Source organism: Podarcis bocagei (genome assembly GCF_964188305.1).
Source record: "Podarcis bocagei genome assembly, chromosome: 6".
NCBI lineage: Eukaryota > Metazoa > Chordata > Lepidosauria > Squamata > Lacertidae > Podarcis > Podarcis bocagei.
In genome coordinates, this window is record NC_138130.1 from 24,198,944 (window position 1) to 24,214,593 (window position 15,650).

The window sequence follows — 15,650 nt, forward strand, 5'->3', positions numbered from 1 at the left end:
GAAAGGCATCCTTGGGGTTGGCTTTAGCCCAGTACTTGAGTGATATGGAGAACGAAGGAATACAAAGGTCATGTTCCCAAAGCCTTTGGAAGTTCCAGTACTTACCGTATTTTCCACTCTATAAGACACACTTTTCCCCTCCCAAAACTAAGGGGAAATGTGTGTGCGTCTTATGGAGCGAATGTAGGCTCCGTTGCTTCAGCGAAAGCAACGCGAAGCCTCCGAAGCACAGCAGGAGCGCTCCCGCCGTGCTCCGGAGGCTTCGCATTGCTTTCGCTGAGGCCAGGAGAGCAAGAGGGATTGGTGCACACTGATCTCTCTTGCTCTCCTGGCTTCGCTTCGCTGGAGGGGCGCTGCACAGCTTTCCCTCTCTGCGCAGCACCTCTTTAGCGAAGTGGGAGGAGAAATGGAAGGGGCTCCACTTCTCCTGCCGCTTCGCTGAAGGAGCGCTGCGCAGAGAGGGAGAGATTTTTTTTCCCTTGTTCTCCCCCTCTAAAACTAGGTGCATCCTATGGTCGGGTGCATCCTTTAGAGCGAAAAATATGATACTAAAGATGCCATATCAATGGGGAAAAGTCAAACCAAAGACAAAAGTGCTGGACTTTGTATCTGTATTTGACCTGAAATTATTTTTGGGTATGTTTTTATTCTTGGTTTTTTAATTGGTATATCACTGCAAGATGGGAATATATCTGATCAGCATCATAGCTACGACAATATACTTCGTAACTTAAAGTATATCTGCATTGCACGATACTAGGAAATGCATTTAGTGATCTGGTAAGTCTGCACATGTTATTTCCTGTCCCAGTTAGTACCCCATACTAGGTGTTCAGTTCTAAAGCTCTGAAATAAGTAATGAACTGAAAACTTTGCACAATGGTCCTTGAGCATATGCTTTGCATGCACAATGTCCCATTTTCAATCCTTGGTACCTTCAGTCAAAGTAGGGATGGATGACTGTTCTCGGTCAAGGGCCATGCGTTTCTCTCAGGGAGTTGCATATCTGTCCTGTCCAGTCCTGTCCTGTCCTATGGGACTAAGTGCAGTCTGGAGCAAGGGATTGACAGATGCCCCAAAGGATCCAAAGAAAGATGTACAAAACCCCAGCACAATCAGTTTTCGTGCTTTATTATAAAGTAGGTATATATCTCAAGAAACTTACAGACAGCAATGCAAGGCAGGATTCCTTGCCATTGCGGCTCGGGGTGGATAACCGAAAGAGCAAGCCTTCATCATGGCTGTCAGTAAGGTGCCAATAATTTATGCATTATTTATACAAAGCTGGCAGCAATCGTTCAATTAATCACACCTGGTTTGAGGCCTGTTCCTCACTCCCATCCATCTCTCAGATAAGGGAGTAGATGACAGACAAAGAAGCCTCCCCTTTCTCAACTAGCTAAGCCAACAGCCAAGGCTTCACAGCTTCAAAGCAAACAGATAATCATATATGACCTCATTTTACAGCTCACACCAATTAGTCCCAGGGTTTTCTTCACTACCAAGATGGCGTTTACAGGCCTTCTGGGATGGTTGCACCATTTGGTTCTACACAATATCAAAGGTGAGGGTGGGGCTAGAGCAAAAAGGAGGTGGGACTGGAGCCAAATATGGGGAGAACCACTTCATCCTCCCCATTTCCCCCTCCTTGACATCCATAAAGCGGCTATTGAGAGCCAGTGTGGTGTAGTGGTTAAGAGCGATAGACTCGCATGTGAAGAGAATCAGAACTTACAGGGTTAAACAGTTCTGAGTGACGTCTCACATTCTGAGGCGTGGTTATGTTCACATACGGGAGTGTTCTCTGTGTGTGTTTTTTCTTTCGTTTTTGACCGAGAGGCGAAAGATGTGCGCTCTTTTGCCTGGCTGATTTATGATGTTTTTCTACACGATTAAAGACTGTTGGAGATAAGCAACAAGGCTGTGTACAGTCTGATTTATTACACACACATTGCAACAGTTTTCTACCGCTGCGGAGACTCTGCTGAAGGAAGCTGACAGTGAGCTACCCACGGGAGTCTAGTGGGGCGCAGGGAAACGTGCCGGACTCCATCATCAAGCCACAGGTTATGGGAGGTCAGCCAAGCTTTTGAAACTGTTGCCAGGTCGTGCTGGTGTGTGTGGAAGCCAGCTAGAGTCCTGCCTAACGTTTGAGGCAGCGGAGCTCGCTGGGAGGATCTCCAAGTCCGGGAGCCAGGAGCAGCAGCTGTTACGTGAGTACGCTCAGCCCCGGGGAGGAAGGCAAATGGCTCAGTTCCAGGAACATGGCCTTGAGCTTAAGATGCCATGTCAGAAACTGACTAGCCAAACTTGGCTGGAGTGGAGTTTTCAAGCAGAGCTGCTGTTAGTTGGGGAACGGCTGTGGGATGTTGTCCAGCCGACACTGAAGGCAGCTGGGAGAGCTGCAGAGCAAAGTGAAGTTGAGAAGCATGTGCTTGCGTTTTTGGCAGAAAATGTGGATGCTCATCTGGTGCCTGTTGTTCTGGGTGCAAGAAGGCCAGAGGCCGCTTGGCTAGCACTCCAAGAAGCTTGTGGAGCTGGAGTGGGAAGCAAGGGCCAAGAAGTGGCTGCATCCGGAGGGGAGAGGCAAGATGGCGCCGGCCATTTTCTTGAGAGCCGATACACAGCTGGGAGGAGCTGGGAGGCCCCAGAGGGGGGAGAAGGGACTGTTACTGTTATTACTGTTGCTGCTGCTGCTAATGTTGCTTTTGCAGAGTCTGAGAGCTGTGTGGATGCTGCAACGCATCCGGAGGAGCCTGAAAAGAGGCCAAGTGCTGGGAGCCCTTTACCCACCAGAAGGGGTGCAGGAAAGCGTCCTGGGAGTCCCATGAGAAGAGGGGGGGCCAGGCCAGCTGAAGAGACGGTTCAGGTTTTTTCCATTCGTCGATGTTTTGTCTGTAAATCTGTTGACCATCTGCGTCGATCCTGTCCGCAGAGAGCCAGAGAGGCCAGGCAGGATGTCTCCAAGGTCGTTTCCCATGGCAGGGAGCCAGGTTTCCATGGCAGCCAGTCCAGGAGAGGAGGCCAGCGTGGGAAAGCGAAGGGAGGACGTGCCTCAGAGAGTGAAGATGGTTCTTATCACCTAACTGCCTCCATGGCAACGCTACGGAACAACTCCAGTGAGGGCAGAATGATGCGCTGGGTCATCGACTCAGGAGCCAGCCATCACCTGATAACAGCGCCACCTGGTGTCGAAATGCTGAACTGCAGAGCTGTTTCAGCTGGGAAAACTGTTATTTTTGCTGATGGGTCACAGAGGTCTTTGTCTAACGTGCGAAATGTTTTTGTTTCTTTTTTACAGGCGGAGCTGGAAGTCTATGTTGTGCCAGAGATGCATTGTTGTCTTTTATCTGTACCTGCTCTTGTAAAGGAGGGTTATAAGGTTTGCTTTGAAAATGATGTCTGTTCCATTTCCAGGGGTGGGAGACAACTGGTTAGTGTTGCATGTCAGAACAACCTCTTTGTTCTGGAGACACCTCTGGAGGATAAGGGAGACAACGAGACAGCACAGGCGAAGTGTGCTAGTGTTCCCATTCATGATTCTTGTGTTCACTTGTGGCACAGGAGAATGTCGCACAGCAGTTTGGAAGATGTCCAGAAGTTGCCCAGATGCACGAAGGGTTGCAAACTGAAAGCATGTGGTAAAACCCTAGATTGTAGGGCATGAGAAGGGCAAAGGTACAAAGGTGCAGTTATCCCAGAATAGAGAGGGTAACCACAAAACCTTTTGAGCTTGTGCACATAGACCTTTGTGGTCCCATGGAAAGTCCGAGTCTGGGCGGGGCCAGGTTTGTGCTGACGCTGACAGATGATTTTAGCCAGAATGGCTGGTTTTTCTTGCTGAGGACGAAAAGCGAGGCAGCGCAACTGATTAAAGACTGGGTTGCGGAGGTGGAACTACGGTTCTCCACCAAGGTTCAGGGGTTCAAGAGCGACCGAGGGGCGGAGTTTACTGGGTCTGCTCTGCAGGGGTTTTTCAGCCAGAAGGGAATAAGTCACAGGGTGACGGGTGCTACTTCTCCTCAGGAGAGAGGCGTGGCGGAGCACAAGAGTAGAGCTCTGGCTCAAGCTGCTGAGGTTCTACTGTGTGACTTCGGTTTGCCTCAGAGCTTTTGGAGCGAAGCTTGGAGGGCATCCAACTTTACGATGAATAGGTCCTATAACTCGGATATAGGTGACACACCGTTTTTCTTGTTGCACCGGAAAAAACCGCAGGTGCATTTCTTCCATGTGTTTGGTTGCGAAGCCTGGGTGCTTGTGCCAAAGGCTCAACGGAAGGAAGGTGATCCGAGGTTCCAGAAAATGATCTTCTGTGGATATGAGCCTGCGACAAAGGGGTGGAGGTTTGCATATCCAGAAGGTGATCAGACCAAGCTTCTGATCAGCAAACATGCTGAGTTCTGTGAGCAGAATGGTTGGTCAAGACTCAATGAGGGTCCTGATGTTCTCTCAGATTGTCTGTCTGATTCTGAGGAGGAGGGAGAGCCAGAGGCTGAACCTGTTGCTGAGGACCAGGTCTCTGAACAGGGTCAAGAACAGGGTTGGGTTTCTCCACAGGTTGTTAAAAGAGAGCCCAAGAGTGAGCCTTCGTCTCCTGTTAGCAAAGTGCAGAAGGCCCGAAGACGCAGTAAGTCAGAGGGGGAGTCTTCTGATGTAGAAGACACACTTGCTGGCCCCAGTGGGTCAGAAGGAGCACCTGAGACTGTGCTCAGATGATCCGCACGCACAACAAAGGGGGTGACACCTGAGAGGTTTCAGGTCACCAGCGCGTGGGTTGGTTTCGTGCAGTGCGAACCTGGGAGTTTTGAGGAGGTTCAACAGTTGCCTGAGACAGATGCCAGAAGGGGGCAAGAGGTAATGGGAAGGGAGTTGAACTCAAAGAGGTCTGTAGATGTGTGTCCACAGTTTCCCTCAGGATGCGAGACGAGAGGGTGTGTGAAGAGAATCAGAACTTACAGGGTTAAACAGTTCTGAGTGACGTCTCACATTCTGAGGCGTGGTTATGTTCACATACGGGAGTGTTCTCTGTGTGTGTTTTTTCTTTCGTTTTTGACCGAGAGGCGAAAGATGTGCGCTCTTTCGCCTGGCTGATTTATGATGTTTTTCTACACGATTAAAGACTGTTGGAGATAAGCAACAAGGCTGCGTACAGTCTGATTTATTACACACACGTTGCAACAGTTTTCTACCGCTGCGGAGACTCTGCTGAAGGAAGCTGACAGTGAGCTACCCACAGGAGTCCAGTGGGGCGCAGGGAAACGTGCCGGACTCCATCATCAAGCCACAATCTGGGGAACCGGGTTCGCATCCCCGCTCCTCCACATGCACCTGCTGGGTGACCTTGGGCTAGTCACACTTCTCTGAAGTCTCTCAGCCCCACTCACCTCCCAGAGTGTTTGTTGTGGGGGAGGAAGGGAAAGGAGAATGTTAGCCGCTTTGAGACTCCTTCGGGTAGTGATAAAGCGGGATATCAAATCCAAACTACTACTACTACTACTACTACTACTCTTCTTCTTCTTCTTCTTCTTCTTCTTCTTCTTCTTCTTCTTCTTCTTCTTCTTCTTCTTCTATCCACCCCTGAGTTAAAGGAACTTAGTAGAGCTTAATAAGACATTGAACTCTGGCTTCTGCCAGTCAAAAGTAGACAACAGTGGCCTAGATGAACCAGAGATCTGACTCAATATAAGACAACTTAGTACTTTCACAAGGCCCCTTCACTTTCATTTTGACTGGTCCTGTTTAAGTTAGTAGTGTCTACAATGGATTCCAGTCTGCCTGACAATCTATTTAGATAATGCAAAGGTTTCCAAAAATTGTTTGTGGTGGGAAAGAACACTGGGTCACATTTTCTTTTAAAAAACTCTCCCTTAATTCAAGGTCCATGTTACCTAGATGTCTGCACTTCATAAAGACGATGTGCAACCTGATAGCAGATAAACTGAACAGAAAATAACCTTTTCCCACTTGCTGCTCCTGGTATTACAGCTGGTCGGCAAAGAAAGTAATTTCTCCTGCCGTCATACTATTTCTCCCCAGTCATTCTCAGAACTCATACTTTAACAAGTAATGAGTTATTGTAAATGACATTCCTTTCTAACATATTGGTTGATTTGCCTACATCTGGATTGGCTGGCAAAGTTAATGGAAAATATAGTATCTCATTATGTGTGTGGGTTTTATGATACTATATCTGAACTAGTGCAGTTCTTTTCTCTCACAGGAGGCTACCAAACAGACTCCAGGAAAGATAATATCCATAACCTTGGAGAAACTCATATGCCCTTAGACTAATATTGATTGGGGTCCAGCCTGTCTGCAATGGGGTTGCATCCTCCTTGAAAATTCAGGTTCATAGGCCGAGCACTCTCCTGACTCTGTATGAATCCAGGCCTTAGCAGTGACCAGAGTATCTTCACAAAGCTAAGGTTGATGCACCATTTCCTCTAGTTCTTAGAAGCATCAGAGCTGACCATGATGACATGTGACTTTGTTACATCTTGATCAGATTACAGTGGTACCTCGGGTTACAGACGCTTCAGGTTACAGACTCCGCTAACCCAGAAATATTAGGAGGCCCCATTGTTAAATGGCATAGGGTGGGTATTCTGAGCAGCTGGAGGTCCGTTCTTAACCTGAAACTGTTCTTAACCTGAAGACCACTTTAGCTAATGGGGCCTCCCGCTGCTGCTGCGCCACCAGAGCACGATTTCTGTTCTCATCCTGAAGCAAAGTTCTTAACCTGGGGTACTATATCTGGGTTAGCGGAGTCTGTAATCTGAAGCGTATGTAACCTGAAGCATATGTATCCCAAGGTACCACTGTATTTATGACTCATAGAATCATAGAATCCTAGAACTGCAGAGTTGGACGGGAGAGCGTATAACCTCCCGAGGGAGACCATTCCACTGCCGAACAGCTCTTACTGTCAGACAGTTCTTCCTGATATTTAATCGGAATCTCCTTTCTTGTAACTAGAAGCCATCTCCAGAGCAGGAGAAAACAAGCTTGTTCCCTCTTCCATATGGCAGCCCTTCAGATATTTGAAGATGGCTATCATATCTCCTCTCAGTCTCCTCTTTTCCAGGCTAAACATACCCAGCTACTTCAACCATTCTTCATAAGGCTTGGTTTCCAGACCCTTGGTCATCTTGGTTGCCCTCCTCTGCACACGTTCCAGCTTGTCAACATTCTTCTTAACTTGTGGCTCATCCTAATGCGATTTCCCTTGATAAATGTTATTGGATTTTTAAAAAAACTATTGTGCATTTTAAAATTGACTTTTAACAAACGTTTTAGTTGGTTGTTATTACTGTTATTAATCACCTTGTATGCTATGTGCAGAAAATGCAGGATATACACTGAAATAAATAAATAGATGGGTATCATTCTACTGGCATTTTATTGTGGTTAGTGCAAATACGGTGTTGAGAATAAAATGTGTTTCTTTATTTCTTTTCCCTCTTGCATTTAATTTAGTGCATTTCATATTGTACCAGAGTAATAGATATTCATTATGTCAGTCAGCAAAAACAGTTGCTTTGCGGGGGGGAAGCTGTGGGAATCAGATTAACAGGAGACGACAAGCTGACCAAACAGGAAGTGGCAGTGAGGCTGGCATGACGGCTCAGTGGTTGTGACAGGCAATTAGTGAACAGAGCAGAACAGATGTAACAGGAGGCAGCAACAATTTACCGAAGTATTAGTTTGCTCAGTTTGTGGTTCAGATCCTGGAGCATGTTTGTGGATACAAACAAATACTAATGCACGCTTGGCAGGAAAGGCGAAGGAAGAGCCTCGCTTTGAAGGGAGAGAAAGAAGAGAGATATTATCTCCTCTAAAAATAGCCTTTCGTGAATCTTTTCAATGAAGTTAGTGTGTCACAGTGAGCAGCGGGCTGAATCCAGATGTGGGAGCAATCCAAACCCAAGATCCGCTGGGAGGAGCAGAGTTTGGATTAGGTAGATCTCTGGCTCAGCCCAGGCTCAGCCAGGACTTTGCTGGCTAAGATCCTTCATCCAGGCTCAGCCAGAGATATGCCAGCGTAAGTCTTCCATCCTGGCTCAACCAGGGCTCATTTGCAGACATCTCCTCAGAGTGGGTCTAATAGGAGGTGTTTGGAGTTGGCTAATAGGAGGCATTTGGCTGGCCAGCTTTTTCTGCATGCTGCTGAGGCAACAGGTCTCCCTGAGAGATGTCTAGAGGGGTACAGGGAATCATAGAATCATAGAAGCATAGAGTTGGAAGAGACCACAAGGGCCATCGAGTCCAACCCCCTGCCAAGCAGGAAACACCAAGCTCTTCAGCATCCTAACCTGTTGTCTTGTGCCTCACCTATCTGGACTAAATTACTAGATTTGACATTATCATTAGACTTGACTGGACTTTCCTTGCCCCATCTCTGCTTTTTGAGATGATGATTTTGTGATTTCTCTGTTCTAATAGTGAGTGTTCTGGCTTCAACCTGACCTCCATTGGGACTTTGGTCTGGGAAGAGATAGGACAGGGAGATGGTGACTGGTCCCAGATCCTCTACTAAGAGCTTCACAACCGAGCGGGGATTTGGAGCTTCTCCAAATACTTTATTGAGTATTCATTGTAGTTTGCATGCCCAAAGTTTCTGTGGGGATTAGATGAGGTCTGCTCTTCTTGGGTGCTTGTGCTGATTCATTTGTGGGGAGGCTATACAACAATGACCATCCATCTGGATTTCATCCTGATTCCTTTGTCTTCCTGTTAATCAGTTGTTTATCCCACACTTGTTAGTGCATTTCCCTGTCACTTTCCTAACTGCAAAAGTCTGGTTTGTAAAGAAGAAAGGTTGTGCCAGAGGGTACAGCCTTGAAGCTATGTTTACCCAGTCAAAGTCTAGCACTCTGTGCCCTGTATTAGACTAACTCACAGATGCCTCATATGAATTGAGCTGGGGACCACAATTTCTATTTCCTAATAACTCTTAGTTTCCTTTGCTGGAGATTTCCCCCATCCCCAAAAGGATGGGAACATTTCTTTCTAAAAAGTTGGGATATATTTCATCCCAACAGAGAATATGGTGAATCTTGAACCTGACTGGACTGATAAGATTGGGGTCCCAGCAAGAATCGAATGCTTATCAACTCATGATATATGCCCTTAAAAGTTTCTTATATTAAAAAGTGTACCATATTTTGCATTTGTTATTTTGCATTTTGACCCTTTGTTTCGGAAAGTGTCCTTCATTTGGTCCACCACATGCTATTGATAATGAAATTCTCCACAGGAAACTTGAAGCTCTCTGTTTTTAGATTCATTGAATCCTGGTATGTTAGGAGCACAGCATATGGCGCTGGTGAGAAGATAATTATTGCTCCAGTATCCTACCTGAGGCCGTTTGTCCAAAAGGAAACAAATGAAAGATTGTTAAATAATTGTATCTTGTATACTAGGAGGCAGTGAAAGAAAGGTGCACACATGTGGTAAATCAGAACTGTAAAAAGTTACCAGTTGTAGAAAGCTGATGTGCAAGGCTTGTATTACTAGTTGCATTTTTCACACATTGATCTGAATTCTCTGCTTCCTGCTCAACATCAGTTTGAATGAACCCAGTTTTGGTTTTGGCATATTAACCTTTTTTTTCTGTTCACAGAACTTGAAGGTTGAGAGGCCCTATGAAAGAAGTTCCTTGATTATCATTATGATAATCGGCTCAGTGAAATCACAATCTCCTCTCTTAGTGCCCCAATATATAATTAACCACTTAAGCACATACAAAATGCAGTCGGTGTTAAGCCTCCTTTTATAAATATTTACCTTTTCCCGTCATCCAGTAATATCATCTCATGGTCGCTATAGCTTCGTTCAAATTGCATTGGAGTTGATAGGACAACTTCAAAGTGCACTGGAGTGTGTTGTGTGATTATTTATTTGACTCAGCATTTGGACGTCAGTATGCAATTCAGCTGGGAGATGGGCACATTTATCCCGAACGTGCCTGTTAAGCTTCTAAGCCGCTTTGAGACTCCTTCGGGTAGTAATAAAGCGGGATATCAAATCCAAACTCCTCCTCCTCCTCCTCCTCCTCCTCCTCCTCCTCCTCCTCCTCCTCCTCCTCCTCCTCTTCTTCTTCTTCTTCTTCTTCTTCTTCAGGATGTAATGGAAACAGAAAAACAGGACTTCTGTGCCACCTTCAGCTCCATGTGGAGGGCACAGACATGCGCTCTAGTCCATGTTTGACCATCTTCCTGACAGGTTTTCTGATGTTTGGAAAATCAGGATATATTTTGAACTCAGCAGCATTGGAGAAGGCATTCAGGCATTCTAATGCACAATGTGTGCATGTTCTATAGCTAAATATTATTTAGCAAATAACATTTTCCCTACATTGATATTTCTCCTCCCAGTTGGTTTATTAATCGTTATTTAAACAACTGCCTCACAGCGATGTTCACTAAAGATACTTTAAAACTAAAGAGGATGAATGGGGATTAGGTGTTCATGCTGCCAATAATGTGTTTGCTTTGCCATGAATTTTGCCATTGGAAATCTCCCATGGTTTTCTTCAAATACAACTTTTGGGTGCAGCTAAGGGCAGACATCTTGTTGCATTACTCCGTTTGTTAGTATCTTTATGATGTCCTGTCTGCTAGCAACCCGCAAAACCCAGAATACTTCTTTCTGAAGATTACAATGTATAACTTTTGACTGACTACTCTTAAAAAAAATAAAATAAATGCAGTCATATGATTGCAGCTCAGCACCTTAGAATACACAAAATCAGACAGAGCACTGTTGCTAATTGTCCCCAAATTTTGTTTTCATATAGCCAGAAACTCCCAATTCATCTTTTTGGAATTTATCGTCCTCCCCAAAGTCCTGTTTTGCTATCATTCAGGAAATTGTTCAAAGCCTATGTTTTTAGACAGGCTTATGGTTGGATTCATGTGATTTGCGTTGTCTGTACCATGAATCCTTTATGCTATCATTTCTGTTTTTACTACCTACAATCTTTTAGCTCCTTGCACATACCCAGAGGCCTTTAAAACTGCACCCAGAAATATTAAACCCATTTCGTGCTGTTTTGTTGTACTGTAAATATTTCTGGCAAAAGGCTGTTTCCTTGTATTCCAGGTAAAATACTACAGCGGTTCTCAGAGGCTGTAGATTCTGAGCCTGAGGTATACTTGGGATCCTGGTGAAGCACCACAAAAGCACAAGGATTCCTTTACTTTTGATTAAAATTAATAGGAATTCCACAGTTGCAGAGCTTATCCATGGGGCAATGGCACACACATATTCTGGCGGAAGGGTCAGAGCTCAGTGGTAGAACATCAGTTTTGCATAAAGGAGATCCCAGGTCCAATCCCTGGTATCTCTAGGTAGGGCTGAGAGATGTCCCCAATCTGAAAGGTGGAAGAGCCACTGGCACTCAGTGAAGACCATCTTTTCTCCACCTTGGGTTCCTAGATGTTGTTGGACTACAACTCCCATCATTCCTTGCCAGCATAGCCAATGTCTAATGTTTTACAATTTTTTATGGGCTGTAAGCCTCCTAGGGGATGCGGGTGGCGCTGTGGTTTAAACCACAGAGCCTAGGACTTGCCGATCAGAAGGTCGGCGGTTCAAATCCCCGTGACGGGGTGAGCTCCTGTTGTTCGGTCCCTGCTCCTGCCAACCTAGCAGTTTGAAAGCACGCCAGTGCAAGTAGATAAATAGGTACCGCTCCGGCGGGAAGGTAAACGGTATTTCCGTGTGCTACTCTGGTTCGCCAGAAGCAGCTTAGTCATGCTGGCCACGTGACCCAGAAGCTGTACACCAGCTCCCTTGGCCAGTAAGGTGAGATGAGCACTGCAACCCCAGAGTCGGCCACGACTGGACCTAATGGTCAGGGGTCCGTTTACCTTTACCTTTAAGCCTCCCAGAGTGGCTGGGGAAACCCAACCAGATGGGCAGGGTACAGTGGTACCTTGGGTTACAGATGCTTCAGGTTACAGATTCCGCTAACCCAGAAATAGTACCTGGGGTTAAGAACTTTGCTTCAGGATGAGAACAGAAATCGCCGGCAGCAGTGGGAGGCCCCATTATCTAAAGTGGTACCTCAGGTTAAGAACAGTTTCAGGTTAAGAAAGGACCTCCGGAACGAATTAAGTTCTTAACCTGAGGTACCACTGTATAAATAATAAAATTATGATGAAGATGATGTTTATAGGGATGATGGGAGTTGCAGTTCAAGAACATCTGGGAACCCAAGGTTGAGAAAGCCTGGTGTAGACAATCTTGAACTGGTCAGTGTTTCCCAAACTTGGGTCTCTAGCTTCCTCTGGACTACAACTCCCATCATCCCTAGCTAGCAAGACCAGTATTTAGGGATGATGGAAATTGTAGTCCAAAAGCAGCTGGATGAAGACCCAAATTTAGGTAATACTGCTAGATGAACCCATGGTCTGACTCCATATAAGGCAGTTCCCATGTTCTTAAAATAATAAATCTTAACTTAGAGATGTTTTGTGCTTATAAAATCAACAAAATGAAGGCCTCCATAGCTGTGGCAATATTGTATACCAACCGGATTTAAGAACAGCTTTCTGAGAAGAGAGCAGACATATTCCCTACAGGAATGGAGCAAACAATATGAGCTGTTGTGCTGAAATATTGATCCCCCCTCCTAACTACCACAAGTTCTCTGGCAGTGCTTTCTTCACATGTACAATAAGATTAACAAGCTCTCTGGGAAAAAAAGTAAAATTCTACCAGTCAACTAATGACTGGCATTTTTTATTCTGGTCAACGCCATAAATTGTAGTTAATGGGCCTTTGCTAAACACATAAAAGGCTTGGAGCTGGCCAGTTGCCTTAACATTTGCAACCTTTTGCTAGTTTCCTGGTAATATTCCATTTTTATTTTTATTGACAAAAATGCAACTCTCGGCAGGAAATGAACCATTTCCCATACATTTGCACTGCAGGCTACCAAATTCTAGAGATGATAACATACTTGAGAGAGCACCCCAGAGCCGATAAGGCTTTAGAAAATGTACCTCCTGAACAAAAGGCATAAAAAGTATGCTCTTAAGGAAAGTGTTTTTAAAAGGTGTAATCAGGCCATTGTCTCAGTCCTTTTGACTTTCAGCAATTTCTTTCACATTATCGCTTTGGACTCAGTATCCTTTGGCTTCGAAACATAAACAGGAGGTTAAGTGGTGGCAAACCTGTAGTTCTTCTTCACCAGGTCAGATCAGATGATGCTTTGTAAAGAATCAAGCACATTTCTCCTGCCTCCGATGGTGGCAACCATTCATGTAGGGTAGTAGCATTTGGTTGGAACTGTAGCCTTATTGGAGTTCACCGATTGGGTCTGCGTTGCCCCCGGACGGGAGGAAGAAAGTCAAATGACACCGAGATTGGTTCAAAGGAAGAGTTTATTCTGCTCTCCGGATAGCAGAAGGCACTTGCGTGATGAGTCCATAGCAAGTCCAAAGAAATGAGAAGTTTCATGCAGTATATATATCCTCCAGGCACCCTCTCCCTCCTTCCCCAGGAATCCAACCATGTCATAAGACCTAGAGTGTCATCCCTGTTCCACTTTGGAGTGGACAAGGCCATCCTTATCGTCACAGACTGATAAAGGAGAGAGCCTTGTTTATGCAGCTGTGTTCTTGTTATGCATTTGCTCAACAGCTCAAGTTAAAGCATTTTAGAAATGCTAAGAAGAAAAGTGGGGGGGGGGGGGTTGAGTCAGTTTTAAACTGACTGCACAGAAACCCATTCCTTCAGAACCTATACCCAGAAGCAGGGGTTCTGTGGCACACCAGATATTATTGGACTCCAACAAACATCAGCCACAGCAAACACAATAGACAATCAGGAGTGATTGGAGTTGTAGTGTAACAACATGTGGAGGAGGACTACAGATTCCTGTTATGAACATACAGTCCAATGCATCATTGGACGCAACATCTGGATTTATTTATTCATTTTTGTGGTTTGGATTGGTATGCAATGTATACTTGATCTATGCGAATAGCTAGCAGAGTCAGAAGTAGCTTAAGGTAACACAAGTTAGAAAGCAAAAAGTGGAGGCAATGTTCTAAGGACAATTAGGTAGATACAGAGGCACTGCTGTTGCTAGAGACATTTAGTCACTTAATAGCTATTGCCAAGCAATCAGAAGTAAGGAATGTGAGACATTTCCTGCATCTTCCCTGATGAAGAGATGCCCCACATTCCAAGAGGAGCAGCTTGCAGCAAGAAGTACAAGTCACGGAACAAAGTGATTGAAGCCCTGTGCCTTTAACAGCTATGTGCCTGTCACAAATTAAACAGGCTAAATATTTTCTCATTTGGAAATACAATTATGGGGAAGGTTTTGCCTCTTGATGTTCTGTCTGTCAGACATCTTATTACTTATGTGTGGTTCCTGATTTTCTTTTGGACCCTAAACTTCAACACAACAGCTCATAACATTCTGAATTATTATTATTTCCCTCAAGGATCAAATATTTATGAGTATGAACTGAACTAGTTCATTTTGTAAAAGGACTTGAACTGGTTTATTTTTTTTTTACCAGAATAGTCATGAACTAGAACTAGTTCTTTTCTTTTTTTAGAACTTTCCAAGTGCTTTCTGAGAACAGTGAAGTCAGATGCAATGACAAACTACACTTGCTGAAATTCCTTATTGTATACAGCTAATAAAAGTGCTGGTTTTCCCAGCAGTGATGGATGGAAGTGAAAGCTGGACCATAAAGGAAGCTGATCGCTGAAGAATTGATGCTTTTTAATTATGGTGCTGGAGGAGACCCTTGAGAGTCCCATGGACTGCAAGAAGATCAAACACATCCATTTTTAAGGAAATCAGCCCTGAGTGCTCACTGGAAGGACAGATCATGAAGCTGAGGCTCCAATACTTTGGCCACCTCATGAGAAGAGAAGACTCCCCGGAAAAGACCCTGATGTTGGGAAAGATGGAGGGCACAAGGAGAAGGGGACAACAGAGGACGAGATGGTTGGACAGTGTTGTCGAAGCTAGCAGCATGAGTTTGACCAAACTGCGGGAGGCAGTGGAAGACAGAAGTGCATGGCGTGCTCTGGTCCATGGGGTCACAAAGAGTCAGACACGACTAAACAACTAAACAACAACATTAAAAGTGCAGAATTCGTCTCCTCCTTTGCTACTAGCTACCCTAAGTGGGACCAAAGTACTTGGTGGTGGTGGGGAGGAGAATCCATACATATACATACCTTCAGGGCCCCTTTTCATGAATATTTTTTATACACACACACACACACACACACATTTTGCAAAAATGTTCTCAGATGTGTTTTTCATGTAGTGTGCACAAATGTCCACGATGGACCCTCCAGAGGTTTGTTAGACTCCTTTCAGAGAATCCCATGTTGCAGTGTCGTCTGCAAACAGTGGCTGTTTGTAATTGGTCTTGGTCCTCCGCAGACATTTATCCTCTAATCACCATTTTATATTGAGTGGTGCATTGAAAAGTGTGGAGATTAGATCTACCCGGAGGCAAAGTCTTTTAGCTATAATGTCAGCAGGAATGATAGGGTGTGCTCTGTCGGTTTCTTGCAATCCTATGAAAGCCCTGCCAAAGATGAGGAAAACATTTCATCAAAATATGGGGGTAAGATGAGATCCAGATACCTCTAGCCACAGAACAGGA